Here is a 22,729-nt window from a genome sequence, read left to right on the forward strand (position 1 = left end):
CACCGTTTGGCTGCGGTGGCGTCGTCGTCGTCAGTGTCGACTCTCCAACGGAGGTTGCAGCGGCTTGAGGTGGTATCAGGTTTTGATCATCCGTCACATCATGTCTTTCCACCTGCACATACGTTACCGGGAGAGAGGTCATCGTGGATTGTTGGGGAAGTTCATTGCGGGGCATGTGAAAAGGCGGCGCTGCAGACACTCAGTTCTAACATGGCACTCCTGGCCGCAGCCCGAGCAGGTCCTCGGTTGGCCATCATAAATAACAATTGCGCGGCAGCCGCCAACGAAAACATATGATGCAATGTTTTTCTTAATTACTGTAAGCACTTGGGGCATCCTGTTAAGGAGAGGATACGTTTCGAATGTATTCCATTTCTCCTGTGTTTGGCTCAGAACTGTGCCAACTTGATTTGTGACGTGAAACAGAGGAATGTAGTAAAATTAAAAAAAAAAACCACATATTTACCATACAGTACTACAAAACGTAATTTCCTCGAAAAAGGTAAAAGTAAAAAAATTCTAAATGAAAACGTATCAAACTTTGCTTCAATACTTCGTCGAGCTTATATAAAACAAGTTTCTGTTTTTGCCAAAAAACTTTTGCTCTTACCAATTATATCAGTAATCTCTTGCTTTCGGCCATTATTAAGAACGTTCTATTGAGTACAAAATAATTATATCGAGCTTTTTATGTTTGTGCATGTAAACCGTACTTCCATCAAACATAATTGTTTTGATTACATAGAAGCGCAGAAGTTAAGCGATCAGCTATTTTTTGCTTATAAAATGCAATTTACAACTTGTAAGGGTATAAAATACGCACTGTAGTAACGCTGAGTGATGAGCGGTTCTAATTTTGTGCAAACCAAACAAACACAGTTACTCTCTCACACAATCATTTGTATTTCTTGCGTGCCGATGCTACCAGTACTACCGGTAATCCTTCCATTCACTAAGTCATTTATGTGCTGTGCCAATCCTACCGAACCGTAGTTTTGGTACAGCGCAACTCTAATTGACTACGCTCACGCCACACCCGTGGACTCGTAGTCACCGATACATCTCTGATTGGCAGAGTTGGTAGCCTATTTTGTCTGCCGGACTCGCGAAACCCGCAGGAGAGTCGCTACTTCTCGCTAGCACGGCACACTAACAAGCCTAGTTAACTCCAACTTCAATACACCCAGCCGCAGGGGAAAACCTTTCCAATCAGTTATACGGTCACTGCAAATAACTACACATTATACGACAAAATACAACTGCTATAACGCTTTTACCAAATAACGAACGAATAAAACTTCTATACCGCTTTTACCAAATGCAGTATAGGTAATGTTTAACACAATTGCAAAGAAAACTCAGAAAAAAATCACGTTTTCTTGTCTTCATTTCAGATAACGACCATGAGAACTACGAACAACCAAGGTAAGTTAGCCGCTAGATGATTGCCGCTGTATATCCAGAAAACGATGATACGGCGGGACGGAAAACAAACCCTTTAATGTAGGTTAAAAGAACATAAGCCGACAATCATAAAACTGCTCATTTGAATAGCGAAACACGAGACATAAATCACCTATAGAAGAGACAGGTTACACACTACTTCTGTAACATCAATAACTGCATCAGTTATAAAAGAAACCCTTGAGAGCTGCAAGAGAACAGAGCCACTAGAACGTATAGGTAGGTAAAAACGGTTTTTTAAAGGCAAGATTCGTGAAGCAGTGTTGACTTCCACACCAATTTTTGTGATTGTGAACCACAAATTAGTGCAAAGACAAGATTAATCTGAAGCTAATAATGGTTGATTAGCCCCCTCCTCCCCCACTGCTCATATGACAGCTGGTAAGGTGTAACACATCCTCTTAACGTATTTCACTGTGTTAGCTTAGGAACTGCTGAGCTCCTGCATTTCCATTTTTGTGCTACTGATTGCTATTTTGTGTGTTCATGTGATGGCTTTGACATATTGGATTGTGAGTGAGTTGGAGAAAAGTACAGATAATTCTTTTCCCTTCTGCTCAACCAAACTTAATAAGTTACGAGAAGTAGTGCCAATGGAATCTGCAAATGAGGAATGGGTGAGAGTTTGAAGTTCTGTAGAAGTTACTAAGATGTAGCAAGAGATGTTCATGATAGTGGCGAGATATGAACATTGACAAGTAGAGGATAGTGATGTACCAACAGTTCACACCATTTCTTATGTAATTAATACTCGATGAATTTTTATTCCTTTTATAAACAGAATTTATTATTTTCCTTTGTGGGTATCCAAGTGATTGCAATTTACATTTAATGAAGCACATTGCTTACCTCGTGCACTACGGTGGAACACGTTATCTTTTAGTCACTTGAGTGCCTTGAGCTAGATTCTGTATACTCGTAACCAAAACATTTTAATATTGTCTGCTTATTTATGGCTAAGCTCTTACTGCGTTTACCACACTTCAACAGTTTTATTGTGACGTAGTCACCCCCAATGTCAGGTATTTGCTCGTCTGACTTCCGTCTCGTAGTACGAGCGCAGTTCTTTTTCATTGTTGGTTCTGGAATGGGCTACCGCTGTCCGACAGCGTACTTAAGCTGCCAAATATCTCAAAGACCCGCCTTCTGCAAACGTAAAGAATTTCGTAAGTAGTGTAATTCAGGCATGGCCCTCCCTTACAAATTGAGTGAGGAATTAGATGTTTGCAACAATTCGTTGTGTTCTTTTATATGGAGTATATAGGTTTTAGTATCTTCTATTATGGGAATGCTTAACCTCCTGTGTCCACCTCTGTAGCTGTGTGGTCAGTGCGACCGACTATCCTGCGTAGGACCCGGTACTGCCAGGGACTTTTCCATGGTGGGAGGACTGACACGGGGAGCACTGAGCCTTTCAGTTATTTCCACCCATGTCTGGAAAGTCAGTCTGGCAAGAAGCAAGGTTTTAAAGTACAAGTATAGAGAAAAGATCCGAAAACTGTTAATCTGTTATTATACTACATAAAAATAAATTTTTCCCATTTGTTGTCGGTCTGTCTGTCTGCCCATCCATCTGTTAATACTCCTGTTTTGCAGGAACTGGTAGTGGTACCAGGTTGAAATTTATGTCACATACTATGATCTACGGTCCCTTGTAGGGGTTAAAAATTTACGCTCCTAAGTCAACGCAGTCAACATACATCACCATGTATGTCACATATTTTGATACTCTAAAACTCACACAGTAAACGGTTACACGGAACATGGTATAAACAACTACTATTTTCAGCTTGAAAATGCTATGGTGGACTGGAAGAGAACGCGTCCGTGCTACATGACGCACCAAGCGGAACTGCCACTAGACTACCAGAACCGACCTGTGCACAGGATGAAGAAAAAATGCAGCATGCGATTCCTCATCCCTACTCAAGACAAAACTGTATGTAGCAAAACCCTGTCCCGCCAGTAGGTTTCATAGAAATGCGATTCAAAGAACGAGAGCCTGGCAACACTGTGAGTGCGCGCAGTAGCATGTACTCCGTGCTCTGTCGGAGCTCATTAGCTCAGTGACCGAGGCAATGTCGTGGGGAATTGATATGCACATTCGCCGATGTCCAAGTAGCATTCGCGCGAAACATATTCCTTTTTTCATTTAAAGCATCAAACTGTGTCCAGTTTATACCCCCACAATGAAGTATCTTGCACATTTATTTCTGTTACTGTTACATTTATTTAAAAATTAATACATAACGTGAACTTCTTACAGACGTGAACGACCACTTTGTTTCGTCCATGACACAAATAAAGCCAATAGAGCGTAATAATGAAGACATTAACATCGTCTGTGTCCAACGAGGTATAAAATACACAATAGGTAGGCTACAGTATATTGCACAGTATGCTATGCATAATAATTCCATCCTGTACGCTAGAAGTCCAAGCTTATCTTCACGGAGCTGGTACCTACACGTACGAGAAACGTTCGCTTTAGAGAGTTTGTTGAAGGCACTTACAAACACTTCGCGACTCGCTGGATTATGTACTGCTCTGGACCCCTCGCAACACACCTGCGTTCACCATTGTATAAGCGGTATGCACGCGAACTATTAGGTCGTCTGCATCCAAGGATGGAGTACTATAAACTTGTTCCTTTAAGTGTCCGCACGAATTAACATCTAGTGGATTAAGGTCCGGAGAACGAGGAGGCCGGGATATTGGACCCCCGCGACCAATTTATTCCCTGGAAATGCTTCATGTAAATAGTTACGCACATACATTCCAAAGTGTGGCAGTGCACCATCATGGTGAAACCATAGCTGTCGCTGAACACTAATTGTAAGTTTTCTAACGCGTCAGGCAAAGTATTGCAAAGAAACGTACGATATGGGTGCACATTCAACTTGTCCGGCAATGGGTAAGGGCCCAAAAGCACTCCTCCCACGATTCCTGCCCACAGGTTTATGCCAAAGCGTACCTGAAAGCCACGTTCATGAGTGACGCGTAGGTCGTGTTCACACCAATAATGGCTGTTGTAGATGTTGAAAATACCTTCTCGAGTGAAGCTAGATTCGTCAGTTACAGTCACGTTATTTATGAAAGGTTCTTTATCATCCACTTGGTGCAAAAGCCATTCACGAAACTATAATCGTCGAATGCGGTCTCCTAACCGCTGGTGCTGAGTTAACGTGTAATGATATAGAGGCAGTTCTTCATCGTGGAACACTTCACCAGCCAGGCTTTGAGATACCTGGAACTGTCTTGCAGTGTCATGGTTACTTCGCCGAGGTGATTGGTGAACGGTTTCAAGAATCGCATCCTCTGTTTGTGGAGTACGTCTAGTCCTTGCGCTACCTCTGTCCATTACTTGTGAACGAAGATTACCGGTTACCCGAAGGCGTTGTTCCAGGCGCTACCTCTGTCCATTACCTGTGAACGAAGATGACCGGTTACCCGAAGGCGTTGTTCCAGGCGACGAAAAACATTCTTGTCGGGATGGAGCCTTTGAGGGTGCCATGCAGCATACGCACGAACAGCAGCTGGAGATGGTTTATCGGATGCACGCGGCACCAAAAGAATAGCGACGTTTTCATCGTTTCACCAGTTATGGTTGTGCACTGCGTGGCTCGTAGACACATAAATGCAGTGTTATGGGTGCCATTGTCATTTGATAGGCTATTGTCATGTGAAAAGGTGACGCACTGTTTCGGCTGGTCCTGACGGAGGTTCGAGTCCTCCCTCGGGCATGGGTGTGTGTTTTGTCCTTAGGATAATTTGGGTTAAGTAGTATGTAAGCTTAGGGACTGATGACCTTAGCAGTTAAGTCCCATACGATTTCACACACATTTTGAACGCACTGTTTATAAACGACGACAACTTGGGAACGGATGTCTAAAAAAAAAAAAATAAAAAAAAACCTGATGAAGATTTTAACCATAGCTCGATGTGGATGTGGGTTTGATGTCCCAATGGTCTAGTACAGGGCTTCCCAACCTTTTCAGCTGGCGGACCCCTTCTTCAGTCGAAACTCCGTGGCTGCCCCCTCGTCAGTAACTTTAAATTTCAGAGCGAAACCCATGGGAACTGAAAACTTATTAATGCACGTGCCATGTTCCCAATTCGTCTAGCATGCAAGAAACAATATCATTAACACACGGCTTTATGAGATTTTCTGCAATGGTATGAGCTTTGCCTGTTTTTGCCACTCGATAACTAACCAAGAAAGAAGCTTTTAATGAACTTTCATTAATTGTTTTTGCATGAGTTTTCATCCAATGCTGAGAATCAGCTAGTTCAGCACTCTTCCTTTTGAAAAAATCGATGTCTTTAGGCTGGAAATCCGGGTGAGTACCTTCAAAATGACGATGCAATTTAACTGGAACCACTGAACTGTTCGAAAGGACTCGCGCACAAATTACACACTGAGCTTTACCCTTCTTTGTCTCCATAAAGCCCATTTCTAAATAGCTTTCGTTGTACTTACGCTTCTTGGTTATTCCACTTCGACAGGATATTGCAACCAATGGAGTATTTGCAGGGTTTTCACATAATAAATCCGACAAAACTCGCTCCACGCATGCGTAAAAGGTTTCAGCGCATCTAGCCCCGTTAGCCGGCGCACAAACGACCCCCGTATGGTTGCGAAACAGTCGATCAGAGAAGCCGCATTCTCCGGCACTAAACTGTGTATTCGTTCTCACTTAGGAACCGCAAAGGCTGCTTGGGAATAATACCTGAAGTAAAAGTACACATGTTCTTCACACGAAAAAAAAATGATGAATTTCATTTTCACATTTTTATTCAATAATTTTACTTATTATTTTACACGATTTGGTTAAATGTGGCCGCGGACCCCCTATAAAGAGCCGGCGGATCCCTAAGAGGTCCGCGGACCACACGTTGGGAAGCCCTGGTCTAGTAGACAACACATCCTCAAGGTTATTGAGATCTGGTGACCGTTATCGGCAGGAGAGATGCGAAAATTCATCCTCGTGCTCATGGAACACGTCTTGGACGATGCTGTGTGAACAGTGGCGCTGTCGTCCTGGAACACAGCATCGCCATTAGGGAACAGACATAGTAGCATGGGATTGTCCTGAGCAGCCAAAACTGTCACGTAATTGTTGGCAGTAAAGCGAATTTTCAGAGGCCCCCGGGAATATCACGATATGGCTGCCTAAACCAACACAGAACCCCTGCCGGGTTTCACTGTTCGGTAGTAAACTCGTCAAGAAGTTGGAAACAGTGTGCAACAAGAGTCATCTGGCCAAATGCCTTTCTTCTATTGCTCCCAAGCCCAGATTTTATCGCTTTGGCACAACATTTTGCTGTTACGTGCATTGGCATCACTGATGAGTGGTTCTGGAATTCCAGTTCTGCCTGCGACTCCCTGGTTATGGAGCTCCCTTGAAACGGAACTTGTTGTCCCGTTCCATATTTTTCTCAACAAATTCCGGTACAGGAGAATTATAGCGAGAGTGTTTTTACTCGGCAGAAATAAATCTGTGGGTAACAAGCAGGAGAGAATGGACTAAGCGGTGTTTATTTATTTGTTTATTTTATTTCGTGTGTGCCACGTTTCCCTGCATCCTTTCCCTTGTGCGACCTGGACTGTATGAATGAGAAATTATGTGAAACAGCAGAAAGCTTTAGTCAGAGCTTGTAGCATTCCATGAGTAGAGTGGTTCTGTGGTAGGATAGCACCAACCCCTAAACGCGAACAAGTTTGGCAAAGAAAGTGGGCAGTTCAGGTCAGAGAAGTCGCGAAGGCACGAGTATTGACTCTGTCATGTTGGCGAACCATCCCCTCCAACGAACAACGGTTAGGTAATGTTGTCGCAGGTCCACTTGTTTCTGGGAAGCGACGCTGGACAAACGTGGAGGACCGAGCTGACGATTTTGGTAATGTTAACAAAGCTATTAGTATGTTTCAAATCTGTTCGTTAATAAAGTACAGATGTTGAAATCAGGTGTGAGATTACCACGAAACCCCTATAAATGAGTTTATTTTCATAATTTAGTAAAATTTCAGTAAGAACTTCGCGTTTGTACCTTGGTCACGTACGCACCATGAGCCTTAAGCTCACCGTCGTATTATTGCTTTATGCTTAACAGAACTTAACTCATTTAACGTATTTTAATGTGGTCTTTCTTTTACAGAAATATTTTGGGGGATATTTTTTTTATTTTTCACATGTTTTCTTTGTGCATTTGCTTTCCCGCCATGTGGTCGGTCGGAGCAACCGCCACATTGATAAAGTGCAGTTTCTGTCTGGAAATGTACAGTAGACGGGTGAATAACTATACAGTAGTGCATGAGTGTAAGACAGGGAAGGAATAATCTCGTGTGTTGGTATTTTTTTGTATTTCTGTTGGCTACCGCAACTTGGCCACGTGTGCATGTTCTTCCCACTCAGCTCCGTAACGTGGTGTTGTTTCGGAACGCAGGATTAAACCAAAATTGGCAGTCAGAGTCAAGTGCACCACTTGCTACCCCTGTTCAGCGTGCGTTTTGAATTAGAATTGAAATATTTAGGCAGATACTCTTCCTCCCTGACCGAGTTCGCTTGTAGAGTCTTTGCTGAACTTGTTCAACACGACCTGTAGCAATTAAACGAAATATCAATAGAAGGCATAGGTTTAAGTATAACTGTGTGCCTGCATAAAATTCCACTGAAACCAGGTCTGCGCTCCCCTCTCCCTTTCCATAATTACGTGGCAAAAGTGAATCATGTTAGCTAGAGGGACCAGTTGTGATGATGTATATTCCAACAGATACACGGCTAGTTGTTGAAATGTCATCGGTATTAAATAAATAGCAATTAGACTATACCCTCGACTGGTCATTTCCTCCCTTCTTCATAAAGAATAGGTGAAAGTTAGCCATTACCACAAAATGGCTCAAATGGCTCTGAGCACTATGGGACTTAAAATCTGAGGTTATCAGTCCCCTAGAACTTAGAACTACTTAAACCTAACTAACCTAAGGACATCACACACATCCATGCCCGAGGCAGGATTCGAACCTGCGACCTTAGCTGTCGCCCGGTTCCAGACTGAAGCGCCTAGTACCGCTCGGCCACACCGGCCGGCGTCATTACCACAGTCGAATGCTGGGTCGACAAATAAAAGTAAATAAAAGCTCTATGCTGCCTATTAAGCCCTGCATAGGTGCCTTCTGTAGTGGTTCTAAAAATATTGCGTTATCCGTTGGTTCAAATTTTTACCGGTTTGTTAAACCCACCCGCTAGAAATTATTAATACCTCAGCAATAACTCGCAGGGGACTGTAACTTCGTGGACCACACGAACTTTTTAAACCATTACTACAGAGGGTAGCTTGCAGGAGCTGAAGAACATGATAAGCGACGGTAATCTTCCTACGAGATTGAGTTTTAACAATGACACCGGTAGTAAAAGGTTACGTTGTACCCTTATTGTTGTTTTGGTGCAGAAAGGTATCGCGAGTGCGAGATTCAGTTCTGCAGTGTCTTTTGCTGCTATCGTCCTCTTATTTTTCGTCGTTGTCCTCTTCAACGACCGTCCATCACTCCATACACACTTTCGTCCGTGTTATTACTTAGCGGTTGTTTCTCCGCTTTCCATGTATGCGGTATAAATCTTCGATACGGTGCGTCTTGAAACAACAAACTCTTCGACTATCTTGGTTACTGAAGCCTAAGTGCGCCAACAATTTGCCCACGCTCGAATTCAAGAAGCTTCGAGGATTACGCAGAACACTGTTCGACCACGACTGACACTTGCAACATATTGAGGACACTGAGCAGGTTCAGTTCGTGGTCATGTACAGGCCTGGCTATCATCTGCAGTTATGATCAAACTTGCATTTCTCGCGTTCCCATATTTTTGTCCAACCCCTGTAAGGGTCTAACTGGACAGTGTTATGTCTGAGAAGCTTAAGATTTCTTTGGCGAGGATCGCACTGCTTCGGCCAAATGCCATATTTGGATTTATTATTATATATTTTTACTCAGTGTTCATATCAAATTATATCATTTTGTTTAGGAAAAGATTCTACTGTATCCTTACACATGAAGTTTTTTTCCTTTAAGAGCTATCGTAAGAGTGCTTTATAAAGTGTGGTCCATTGATAGTGACCGGGCCAAATATCTCACGAAATAAGCATCAAACGAAAAAACTACAAAGAACGAAACTCGTCTATCTTGAAGGGGGAAACCAGATGGCGCTATGGTTGGCCCACTAGATGGCGCTGCCGTAGGTCAAACGGATATCAACTGCGTTTTTTTAAATAGGAACATCCATTTTTTATTACATATTCCTGTACTCGTTGTACGTAAAGAAATATGAACGTTTTAGTTGGACCACTTTCTTCGCTTTGTGACAGATGGCGCTGTAATAGTCACAAACGTATAACTACGTGGTATCACGTAACATTCCGCCAGTGCGGACGGTATTTGCTTCGTGATACATTGTTGTTGTTGTGGTCTTCAGTCCTGAGACTGGTTTGATGCAGCTCTCCATGCTACTCTATCCTGTGCAAGCTTCTTCATCTCTCAGTACCTACTGCAACCTACATCCTTCTGAATCTGCTTCGTGTATTGATCTCTTGGTCTCCCTCTACGATTTTTACCCTCCACGCTGCCCTCCAATGCTAAATTTGTGATCCCTTGATGCCTCAAAACATGTCCTACCAACCGATCCGTTCTTCTTGTCAAGTTGTGCCACAAACTTCTCTCCTCCCCAATCCTATTCAATACCTCCTCATTAGTTACGTGATCTACCCACCTTATCTTCAGCATTCTTCTGTAGCACAACATTTCGAAAGCTTCTATTCTCTTCTTGTCCAAACTGGTTATCGTCCATGTTTCACTTCCATACATGGCTACCCTCCATACAAATACTTTCAGAAACGACTTCCTGACACTTAAATCTATACTCGATGTTAACAAATTTCTCTTCTTCAGAAACGATTTCCTTGCCATTGCCAGTCTACATTTTATATCCTCTCTACTTCGACCATCCTCAGTTATTTTCCTCCCTAAATAGCAAAACTCCTTTACTACTTTAAGTGTCTCATTTCCTAATCTAATCCCCTCAGCATCACCCGATTTAATTTGACTACATTCCATTATCCTCGTTTTGCTTTTGTTGATGTTCATCTTATATCCTCCTTTCAAGACGCTGTCCATTCCGTTCAACTGCTCTTCCAAGTCCTTTGCTGTCTCTGACAGAATCACAATGTCATCGGCGAACCTCAAAGTTTTTACTTCTTCTCCATGAATTTTAATACCTGCTCCGAATTTTTCTTTTCTTTCCTTTACTGCTTGCTCAATATATAGATTGAATAACATCGGGGAGAGGCTACAACCCTGTCTCACTCCCTTCCCAACCACTGCTTCCCTTTCATGCCCCTCGACTCTTATAACTGCCATCTGGTTTCTGTACAAATTGTAAATAGCCTTTCGCTCCCTGTATTTTACCCTTGCCTCCTTCAGAATTTGAAACAGAGTATTCCAGTTAACGTTGTCAAAAGCTTTCTCTAAGTCTACAAATGCTAGAAACGTAGGTTTGCCTTTTCTTAATCTTTCTTCTAAGATAAGTCGTAAGGTTAGTATTGCCTCACGTGTTCCAACATTTCTACGGAATCCAAACTGATCTTCCCCGAGGTCCGCTTCCACCAGTTTTTCCATTCGTCTGTAAAGAATTCGCGTTAGTATTTTGCAGCTGTGACTTATTAAACTGATAGTTCGGTAATTTTCACATCTGTCAACACCTGCTTTCTTTGCGATTGGAATTATTATATTCTTCTCGAAGTCTGTGGGTATTTCGCCTGTCTCATACATCTTGCTCACCAGATGGTAGAGTTTTGTCATGACTGGCGTGATACATTACCCGCGTTAAAATGGACAGTTTACCAATTGCGGAAAAGGTCGATATCGTGTTGGTGTATAGCTATTGTGATCAAAATGCCCAACGGTCGTGTGTTATGTGTGCTATGTCTGTTGCTCGGTATCCTGGACGACATCATCCGAGTGTCCGGACCGTTCGCCGGATAGTTTTGTTATTTAAAGAAACAGGAAGTGTTCATCCACATGCGAAACGTCAACCACGACCTGCAACAAATGATGATGCCCAAGTAGGTGTTTAAGCTGCTGACGCGGCTAATCCGCACATCAGTAGCAGACAAATTACGTGAGAATCGGGAATTTCAGAAACGTCGATAGTGAGAATGCTACATCAACATCGATTGCACCCGTACCATATTTCTATGTACCAGGAATTGCATGGCGACGACCTTGAACGTCGTGTACAGTTCTGCCACTGGGCACAAAAGAAATTACGGGACGATGACAGATTTTTTGCACGAGTTCTATTTAGCGACGAAGCGTCATTCACCAACAGCGGTAACGTAAACCGGCATAATATGGACTATTAGACAACGGAAAATCCACGATGGCTGCGACAAGTGGAACATCAGCGACCTTGACGGCTTAATGTATGGTGCTGCATTATGAGAGGAAGGATAATTGGCCCCCATTTTGTCGATGGCAATCTAACTGGTGCAATGTATGCTGATTTCCTACGTAATGTTCTACCGATGTTACTACAAGATGTTTCACTGCATGACAGAATGGCGATGTACTTCCAACATGATGGATCTCCGGCACATAGCTCGCGTGCGGTTGAAGCGGTATTGAATAGCATATTTCATGACAGGTGGATTGGTCGTCGAAGCACCATCCATGGCCCGCACGTTCACCGGTTCTGACGTCCCCGGATTTCTTTCTGTGGGGAAAGTTGAAGGATATTTGCTTTCGTGATCCACCGACAACGCCTGACAACATGCGTCAGCGCATTGTCAATGCATGTGCGAACATTACGGAAGGCGAACTACTCGCTGTTGAGAGGAATGTCGTTACAGTATTGCCAAATGCATTGAGGTTGACGGACATCATTTTCTGCATTTATTGCATTAATTAATCACGCTGTAACAGCATGTGTTCTCAGAAATGATAAGTTCACAAAGGTACATGTAGCACATTGGAACAACCGAAATAAAATGTTCAAACGTACCTACGTTCTGTATTTTAATTTAAAAAACCTACTTGTTACCAACTGTTCGTCTAAAATTGTGAGCCATATGTTTGTGACTATTACAGCGCCATCTATCACAAAACGAAAAATGTGGTCCAACTAAAACGTTCATATTTCTTTGCGTACTACACGAATATGTAATAAAAATTGGATGTTCCTATTTAAAAAAACGCAGTTGATATCCGTTTGACCTACGGCAGCGCCATCTATCGCGCCAACCATAGCGCCATCTAGTTTGCCCCTTCAAGCTAGACAAGTTTCGTTCTTTGTAGTTTTTTAGTTTGACACTTATTTCGTGAGATATTTGGCCCGGTCACGATCAATGTACCACCCTGTATACACATCTCAGACTACTCACGCATTCATTTATTTTTGGTTATCGGTAACTATCCCCGTTGTTTGTGGGAACAGCTTGTAACATTGTGCTGTTGTGTTGTGTAGCCCCCACCCTCGTGAGAAAGTTCTTCGTACCCAGAGCTCTGTCGGCTATAGTTGCTATAGTTACTTCTTTTGAGCTATCGTTACGTACTGTGACAGAACGCTACAGATACGAAGGGTAGTCATTACGGTTTGAACATCACATAAAAAAGAAGCTACGTAAATATTTATTTGTTTTTGTGCAGGTACATATTGGCAACCCTGGTACGCACTGAAATTCCCGCCAAACGGTATCGTAGCAAGCCGCTAGAGGACCCAATACCTAGTGACATGGTTCAAAAAAGTGTGACACGGGGATGTCAATGTGCTGACATTTACCTATAAACAAACACCAATATTAACTATCGAAGTTTGTTTCGTGTGAAGTTAATTGAAACTTAATGCCGTGAAAGCTTCTAATCCGAATCTAGCTGATTACTTGAGATACTTATGGGATGGCAATGTGAAATATGGAGCCCTGTGAGATCAATAAGGAACTGCTTGAATTAACAAATAGCGATTATGATACACGCGACATCGACGGGGCGACAAATGTGAAGCATTGTCTCACCAGGCTGTGAGCCTAACGATTTTTTTCCTTTAATGTTGTTCGCGCGTTCTGAATTGACCGTCGAAATAACTGTAACAGATCGTAATTATGAATGACAGCATCAGATATAATAGGGACGTTAACATCTGTATAATGCTGAAAATTACTGCAGTAGCCCATCTTTTGTTCAGACAGTGACACATAATGCGTGGGCGGAAAATAGTACAGTAAACGTAGAGAGATCCCCCACTGCTGATTTGTGTTAGCTGCTGGCGATCGGTGGGCGGAGAGCGCAGAGAGCGTAATGAAAGCTGAGGGGAGCGGTGCTGGTGGACGCCAGAATGCGTCGCCACGGCAACCATCGATCGTACAGCCCTCATCGGAAGTGTCCCAGACCTGTTGTAAACACGTCTGCGGTCGCCGCTGTCACTACCTTTGACTTCTGCGTAAACATTTACACCTACATCTGGACAACACGTGCCGCCACCGAGTGAGTCACTGCACGGTTAATTTCGCTGTTCTGCAAACATCACATGTCATCATGGAATCTAATTAAGTGCAGCCATTAAATCTCTCAGGTAACAAAACAAGGTTTTTATTGTACAGTACTCGTATGGAAATGCGCCGTGAGTAGCGCATACGCTTAACGGTGCCACAAGAAACAGATTAATGCAAATGCGAAATAAGATTTTTTGTGAATTATTACTATTCTCCTTCGATCCGAGATTGTGCTTTATCTCTAATAATCTCGCCGTCGATTGTATATTAAACTCCAATATTCCATTCTTATATATATATATATATATATATATATATATATATATATATATATATATATATTTCTGTTCTTTCGGGCATGTCAAAAATAACATACAGGACATATACACTACTGGCCATTAAAATTGCTACACCACGAAGATGACGTGCAACAGACGCGAAATTTAACCGACAGGAAGACGATGCTGTGATATGCAAATGATTAGCTTTTCAGAGCATTCACACAAGGTTGGCGACACCTACAATATGCTGACATGAGGAATGTTTCCAACCGATTTCTCATACACAAACAGCAGTTGACCGGCGTTGCTTGGTGAAACGTTGTTGTGATGCTTCGTGTAAGGAGGAGAAATGCGTACCATCACGTTTCCGACTTTGATAAAGGTCGGATTGTAGCCTATCGCGATTGCGGTTTATCGTATCGCGACATTGCTGCTCGCGTTGGTCGAGATCCAATGACTGTTAGCAGAATATGGAATCGGTGGGTTTAGGAGGGTAATACGGAACGCCGTGCTGGATCCCAACGGCCTCGTAACGCTGCATCACAGACAGGAGCCCTTGCGATGGTGTACTCAAAGACGAACCTGGGTGCACGAATGGCAAAACGTCATTTTTTCGGATGAAACCAGGTTCTGTTTACAGCATCATGATAGTCGCATCCGTGTTTGGCGACATCGCGGTGAACGCACATTGAAAGCGTGTATTCGTCATCGCCATACTGGCGTATCACCCGGCGTGATGGTATGGTGTGCCATTGGTTACACGTCTCGGTCATCTCTTGTTCGCATTGACGGCACTTTGAACAGTGGACGTTACATTTCAGATGTGTTACGACCTGTGGCTCTACTCTTCATTCGATTCCTGCGAAACCCTACATTTCAGCAGGATAATGCACTACCGCATGTTGCTGGTCCTGTACGGGCCTTTCTGGATACAGAAGATGTTCGACTGCTGCCCTGGCCAGCACACTCTCCATATCTCTCACCAATTGAAAACGTCTGGTCAATGGTCGCCGAGCAACTGGCTCGTCACAATACGCCAGTCACTACTCTTGATGAACTGTAGTATCGTGTTGAAGCTGCATGGGCAGCTGTACCTGTACACGTCACCCAAGCTCTGTTTGACTCAATGCCCAGGCCTATCAAGGCCGTTATTATGGCCAGAGGTGGTTGTTCTGGGTACTGATTTCTCAGGATCTATGCACCCAAATTGCGTGAAAATGTAATCACATGTCAGTTCTAGTATAATATATTTGTCCAATGAATACCCGTTTATTATCTGCATTTCTTCTTGGTGTAGCAATTTTAATGGCCAGTAGTGTATTTAATTAAGGCGAAGACGGCAAATATCTCTTCAGTGCGGATGCACACCTGGCTTGAACTCTTACGGGAATCAGTGAAATCTCGCGAGTAATGAGGATAATGAGCGAGGGGCACTACATTCGTGCCAGGGTAGTCCATGCAGTTGCAATGACCACTGTGTCCGGATGGCTTAGTGGTCAAGTATCGGCATGGCGCTCCAGTGTTCGGTGTTGTGCTTGCTAGGTGAAAATTTGATTAACAGTTCATTTTAGTCACAGGAGAACATTTACCCTGCTATTCGAGCCTAAACTGGAAACTGAAAATGACTCGATCCAAAATAGAACTCAGTGATGTCACAAAATGCAGCATAAAGCAGTTGCAGCGCCTTAATCAAGTTGTCTTTGCAGTATCATATAATGACAAGTTCTATAAGGATGCCTTGGAAGCAGGAGAGCTGGCACAATTAGCATATTGCAATGACAATTTTGAGGGTGCCGTGTTTTGCAGAACTGATACATCAGAGGATTTGCACCCTCTATATATTATGACACTGGGTTGTCCATTTCACTACCACTGGCTAGGAACTGGTACAAAATTTGGTGGAACATGTACTGAACTATGTCGAAAACTACGGAAATTTTGACAGCATTTTCCTGCACGTGTAAGTAAATAAAGAAGGTGCCATCGAGTTCTGTAAGAGATTCGGCTTTGAGATTGTTGGAACAAAAGAGTGATATTATAAACGTATAGAACCTGTTGATGCTTATGTCTTACAAAGGACATTTAGACCCTTGTCGCGAGAGAACAAATAATGTAACACTTTTGGAACACACTGCAACAGACTTTTGTCCGTGAAATACAGAAAACTGTTTGTTTCACATCGGGACAAGGTGCTGCGATGAAGAATATCAGTTATTTATTTGGCTACTGGTCTGCAGGCAGAAACTTGAAAATTTGTGATAATGACATTATGGTTCCAATTTGCTTGCTGTGTTCTAGTGTAGGTGTGATAATTTGTGTAATGTTTTCTGCTCTTTGAATGTTAAAGTTTTGCTGTTTTAAGGTACTGAGCAATGAAATTTTACCCCCTTCATTTTAATAAATTGACATGTAGAACAAAGTGGTCAGAGCATCCGCCCAGTAAGCAGGGGACCCGCGTTTGAATCCCAGTCCAGCACAAATATTCACTTCCCCTTGATTACATCGGTGCACACGTGCAGCCAACCTCTATAGGTCCTTTGTACCTTGTTTCCTTTTTGTCTAACGGAGCATAAAGACGGTCTAAAACTCTATGATGGCCAGTCCCTATACGAGTCAAAACGGTGTGGAGCAGGTGAGATGCAGTCGATGGAAGATCTGTCTCGTGTGTTCTGATTCCTTAACGGGTGAGGCATGTAAAATTGGTAAAAAATGTTATTTTTTTGCTACCAAGTTGTTTTTTAGCATGTTATAAATATTGTCTTCAGGTTTCAGAGTCTAATTCGAGCTACAAATGTTGTAAAAGCCATCATATTTGAAACAGTGCGCAGTGCTACGCCCCGTTTTCTACAAGACTCTGGCCTTGTTTGCGATATTTTATTGTTTCTCGCCATCAGAGGATACATATATCTGTAGAGTGTAGAAGACTGTGAGCCCATTTACAACGCAATTAAGATTTATCAAGGAAATACACACATGGTGGAGAACGAAACCCAAAGGAAAGCTTAAATAACATCATTTAGAAGAGACACTCAAAGACAATAGTTTACTCATCTACTATTTTTAAAATTTCGTCTTTTAACTCTTCTATGGAACTAAAGAACCGGAAGAATCGGGACCTTTCACTGAAAACCTATTGAAGGCTATTGATATGTGTATTGTTAGTTCTGAAATGTCAGTCAAGAATGTTGCCAAACGAACTCGCCAGAAGGATCAGACTAGGAGGAAAGAGCTACAAGAAGATAAAAAAATGCATGGTTACGGCTTGCATTAAGATACTTGTTTCTGGCATAAATTGTAATAAATTTTTTTCATGCATTTCCCACAACTTTCATTTCTCGGACTTCAAAATGGTTCAAATGGCTCTGAGCACTATGGTACTTAACATCTGAGGTCATCAGTCCCTTAGAACTTAGAATTACTTAAACCTAACTAACATAAGGACATCACACATATCCATTCCCGAGGCAGGATTCGAACCTGCGACCGTAGAGGTCACACGTTTCCAGACTGAAGCGCCTAGAACCGCTCGGCCAAACCAGCCGGCTATTCGGAAGTCGCATTTGAATGTTGCGTGTTTGTGAAAAGAATGTTTTGTGCATTGTGTAAGAAGGAGAATTTGACAGCGGTGTGATCGTGGAATATCGAGAATGCAGTTCATCTTTCCGTGGTACTGCTGGTCCCACTGATCAGCATCCCACGAGTGTCATGCGATGGATTTAGGTGGGGCATACACGGACAATGTGGTTATGTCTGGAGCACCACGGACATCCACCACGACGACCAATGTCCCGGTTTCCCACGAGGTACCAATAGCGAGAGGGGTGCACCAATCGACAACATTAGACATACGAATGGCACCACGTTTTTTCCATCAGAGGAGTTCTTCTACGTACAGCATCGAAACTGACGTTCCCTTATGTGGAGGCTCTCATGGAAACGAACGTTGCCTGATTGCATTCATAGTCGTCAAACAGACCCGGCATCTCACATAATGGTATGGAATGCCGTTAAACACGCTACACAACAACCTCTGGTTCGTATAGCTCGTCATTTGGACAACAGCCGTTACATTTATGGCGTGTTAAGTTCGGTGGCTGTGCTGTAGTCTCGAGGTCTCGCTGAATCTATCTTTCAGTAATTTAAAAATTGAGTTGTAATAAGACAGGGATAGCTGTGGGAAAACCAGAGCTACACATGAGCATTTATTGCTTATCAGGATGGGTCTGAGTCCTCTATGGGCGTCGTATGGGTCCGTAGATAGTTTGGGAGACAAAGGAGATGTGTAGGGAAGTGGCGGACAGACCAGCGATCGACTTACACATCGTCCTTTGTTTAATCATTCAACTCCACTCCTCCAGGAACATGGCAAATGGTTAATTATTCCCTCTAGCTAGGGCAGTTATTGCAGTGCATTTCCGTTTTCACATAATACACTGAGCCGACGGAAGTTGTATACAGATGGCTGTAGTACCGCATACGCAAGGTACAAAAGGACAGTGTATTGGCGGAATTGTCATTTGTACTCAAGTGATTCATATGAAAAGCTATCCGACATGATTGTGGTCGCACGACGGGAACTAACAGACTCTGAATGCAGAATAGTTGGAGCTAGGGGCATGGGGCATTCAATTCCAGAAATCGTTCGGGAATTCAATATTCCGCGATTCACTGTGTCAAGAGCGTGCCGAGAATACCACTGACAACGCAGAGGCGTTTGCATTGAGTTCTCAGTGCTAACGCACAAGCAACACTGCGTGAAATAACCCCAGAAATCATCTACCTATCATAGTTCAGTGGATATGACTTCATAAACAATGACTTGCGTGAAAAACCGCCGCATGATCCATGACGTTTAAATTTATTACTTTTTTGCTATTATATTCGTCGTAACTCATGGACATGTTACTAGAAATTGATAATAATTTTCTGAGTTAAATAACATTACAGAGAATTTATATTTTGCATATTATGTTTTTTAATTTGAATACTGTACTTATGTATTTGTATATTATGCATATTTCTTTGTACGACTGTTTTCATGGATACATGGAAATGAATTTTTTTTCGATATTACAATACAAACACAGCTATTTTTTTCATGTATGATAGAAAATGGCAAAATGAATACCTGAGAAATTCTGGGTTTGTCAGCTAGTAATCCCAAAATTTTCGTCGCTTCTGGTGTTATAAAAGGCCCCACCTGTGCTTTACAATAATTCTGTAACTTCGCAGCTACAGGCATTATATCAGCTCCACCTGTGCTGTACATTAAAATAGTCCCTTTAATGCCTTTACGTCCACTTCTCTTCCAGAAGCTGGTAGATTTTCCAACTATGTTACTTCTTTTGATCGGTTGTTTGTTGCTGGTGTATATACTGCTACCATGAACATTGCTTTTTGAGAGGCCTCGAGTGGTCCAATTGATGATGTTATGTCTATCTCGCATCGGTGTGGTATCTGAGCGCTTTGGCTGCTTTGAGACAATGCCGCATGATGTGAGGACAGCAAAGTGTAATCAAAGAATGCAGTTGCTACCCTTTACTCTAGCTCTAATCCATCGACACTCTACCACAACTCAAACCTATCAAGCAGTACCTGTTAACTGTTTTGTTTGGGTGTCACATTTTCCATATTACATCTCCTGGCTTACCTATGGAGTTACATCCCACATTACGCCTGTCTATAAATACTGATGTACACGTCACTCTCATTGTCCTTCCTAGTCGCAAAACATTTGAATCACTGTTGTCCTTATTTACAAAAAAAAATCCTTATGGTTCTTTTGGCTTATCCTTACGAAATTCACGAAGTTTTCGAGGTACCCAAGGTCTTCCATGCCTGAGCCAGGCATCCTCTCTGCACTCGCTGGCGCAATGAACTTTTTATGACAATCCGAACGTGTTACGGGATGAGACACAGTGCGTGGGGCGGAGTGCCCAGGTAAACTGCGCTGTGTGCATATTACTTGAGTTAACAGTTCAGCCCCCGGTTCCTTACCGCCTACTACAGCGGTATTTAACCCCGAAATTATGAAAAAAGTAGGGAAACGTCCAATGAAAGGACGCAGGGAATCTCATGAATGGAGGTTGCTGTGCACGACATCGTACACAACGGTAAGAAGAGATGGACTATAGAGTGTTGCGGCAACTGTTGTTGTAGGAAAGCTGGACAGGGGCAGAAACGATTAGCGAACAAGTTAACACAGTAAACAGGAAATTTAATTAAGTTTATTTCTCCAAGCGTATGAAGGCTCATTACAAATAATGCAACAAGAAACAAAGTCCAGCTATCACAAAATCAACTAGATGAGGCTTGCTGTACTAATTACGAATGATGGTGTCATAGCGGTGAGGCTCCAAATGCAAATTGGCTTGCGGCTGCTGTTGGTCATCCTATATTATGGTGGCAGAGGGCGCTGGTGGCATGGCTCAATGAGCGTGCACCATTGGGTCTACCAGATTCCACACGACTGCTATCGTCATCAGACGAAAACTTGCGATTCCGTTGCCATGACACCGAGATACCACATAGGTAAAAACTTGTGCTGTTACTTACATGTTTTGCGGTCCCTGTTGGATCACTGTTTCTTGTTTTCTGCCATCAGCTTCTTGTGTATGTTTGTGATCCTCGTTGATCCATCAAACCCCCGTACCACCTCTATTCTGACACCAAACATAGAAGTTGGTAAGTCGAATTTCCACTTTGGGCGCCAAAATGCCATTCCTGGCATAAAAGGTAGGAACAGAATCGCCCGAATTTTGGGGGCCAAAATGTAGCAAAATCGGGATAAGCGTGGAAAAACCACAGCAAGACATGAGCAGTTCTTGCTTGTGAGGATGGGTTCGAGTTATCTGTGGGCTTTGTATGGGTCTGTAGGTCTTTTAAGAGAAATGGGAGACATGTGGAGAAATGTCAGACAGACCCCAGTGGCGGATATGCATCCAGTCCTTTATTTAAATTATTCAACTATACTCCTCCATAAGTGTGACAAGTGTTTAATTATTCCCTCCGACAAGGACTGTCATGGCAGTACGTTTCCTTCTTCACATAATATTCCGTACTGAATGGCAGGCTAGTAATGGCCAGGGGCGAGTGCTTACACAGTGGATCGTCGATCGGTGAGGTGACTAGGTAACGATGACGCAGACGCCACGCGAGGTCCGCTACGGATGCAGTAAAGAGCAAGGCCAACCAGCAGCCTCTTGGGTCTTTACAGCAAGCCGCGGCGTCCGAGTGGAACAGCGATGACGTTGGCTGGAGCTGACCTGTGAAACGACGACTGGAGAGCAGGGTCGGGCAGCTGGTGGAGTGTTGGCCGTCCGGGCAGGCACACAGGCAGCGGGCCTTTGTTCGCGACTCGATGAAGGCAGAGTTACGGCGACGGCTCTGACTGACATTGACTGGGCCTCATTTACTGTCCAGCTAGCCAAACGATGACGAGGTGGTTCGGTCGTGGTAGTATACTGCTTCCCTGCTGATTTCTGCTGATTGCATCGGTTAGCGTGTCGCGCCGAATCGTCTGGAACGTATCGGTGACCCACAGCTGTCGTAATTCGACTGTACTACTCCTGCAGGCTGTGTCACTCGTCGGCAGAAGGGTGGTTGTTCTTTGCAGAGGGATTGCAAAGCTGTTGACCACGCAGTCCTCTCGCCGGCTGTGGCAGACTTGACCTGGTTTCGTCATGGCGCTCCTCTGCTGATTCCAAGTCTCGTTCATAACTTGATATACCGTATGAGGGCACCGTGGCCGCTTTTCATATGATTAAGAGTGCCGTGTGGGCCAATTGTTATGGTAATTCGGATTTGTGGTTTCGATAATTGTTTCAGGCTACTTTCAGATCCGTATCTAATAGAAGAACGGGTAGTATAGTACAAATCTGATCGTAATGTGATATAAAAATACTGACAGTAGATGTATAGAAATAAAAAGCTAAAATATCATGGAGCAGTTAACACCCAATTCTTCCATAAAGATAGAAGCTGAAGCACTGGATGAAAATTTGTGCTACAACTGGGACTTGAAACTGGGTCTCCTACTTACTAGGCAGATGTGCCAACCACAGCCGCGCGGGGTAGCCGTGCGGTCAGAGGCATCTTGTCACGGTTTGTGCGGCTGCCCCCGTCGGAGGTTCGAGTCCTCCCTCTGGCATGGGTATGTTTGTTGTCCTTATCCTTAGCGTAAGTTAGTTTAAGCTACATTAAGTAGTGCGTAAACCTAGGGACCGATGACCTCAGTAGTTTGGTCCCATAGTCCTTACCACAAATTTACAAATTGCTAACCACATCTGCAGGAGACCCGGGTTCAAGTCCTGGCTATGGCACAAATTTTAATCCATTGCTTCAGGTTTTATCCTCATCAAAGATAAAGTTGAGACTCATATGTCTGTAGGAAAATGTAATTCCATAATACCTAATTGTTGTGAATCACAGTTTCTCAGAATGAAGAT

At 43.2% G+C, this 22,729-nt stretch overlaps 1 pseudogene; it reads left to right on the forward strand.

Moving 5' to 3' along the window:
- Positions 1-7,800: 7,800 nt before the first annotated feature.
- LOC126470972 (probable N-acetyltransferase san) lies at positions 7,801-16,393 on the forward strand (annotated as a pseudogene).
- Positions 16,394-22,729: the final 6,336 nt, after the last annotated feature.

Source organism: Schistocerca serialis, chromosome 3 (assembly GCF_023864345.2).
Source record: "Schistocerca serialis cubense isolate TAMUIC-IGC-003099 chromosome 3, iqSchSeri2.2, whole genome shotgun sequence".
In the NCBI taxonomy this organism is placed as follows: domain Eukaryota; kingdom Metazoa; phylum Arthropoda; class Insecta; order Orthoptera; family Acrididae; genus Schistocerca; species Schistocerca serialis.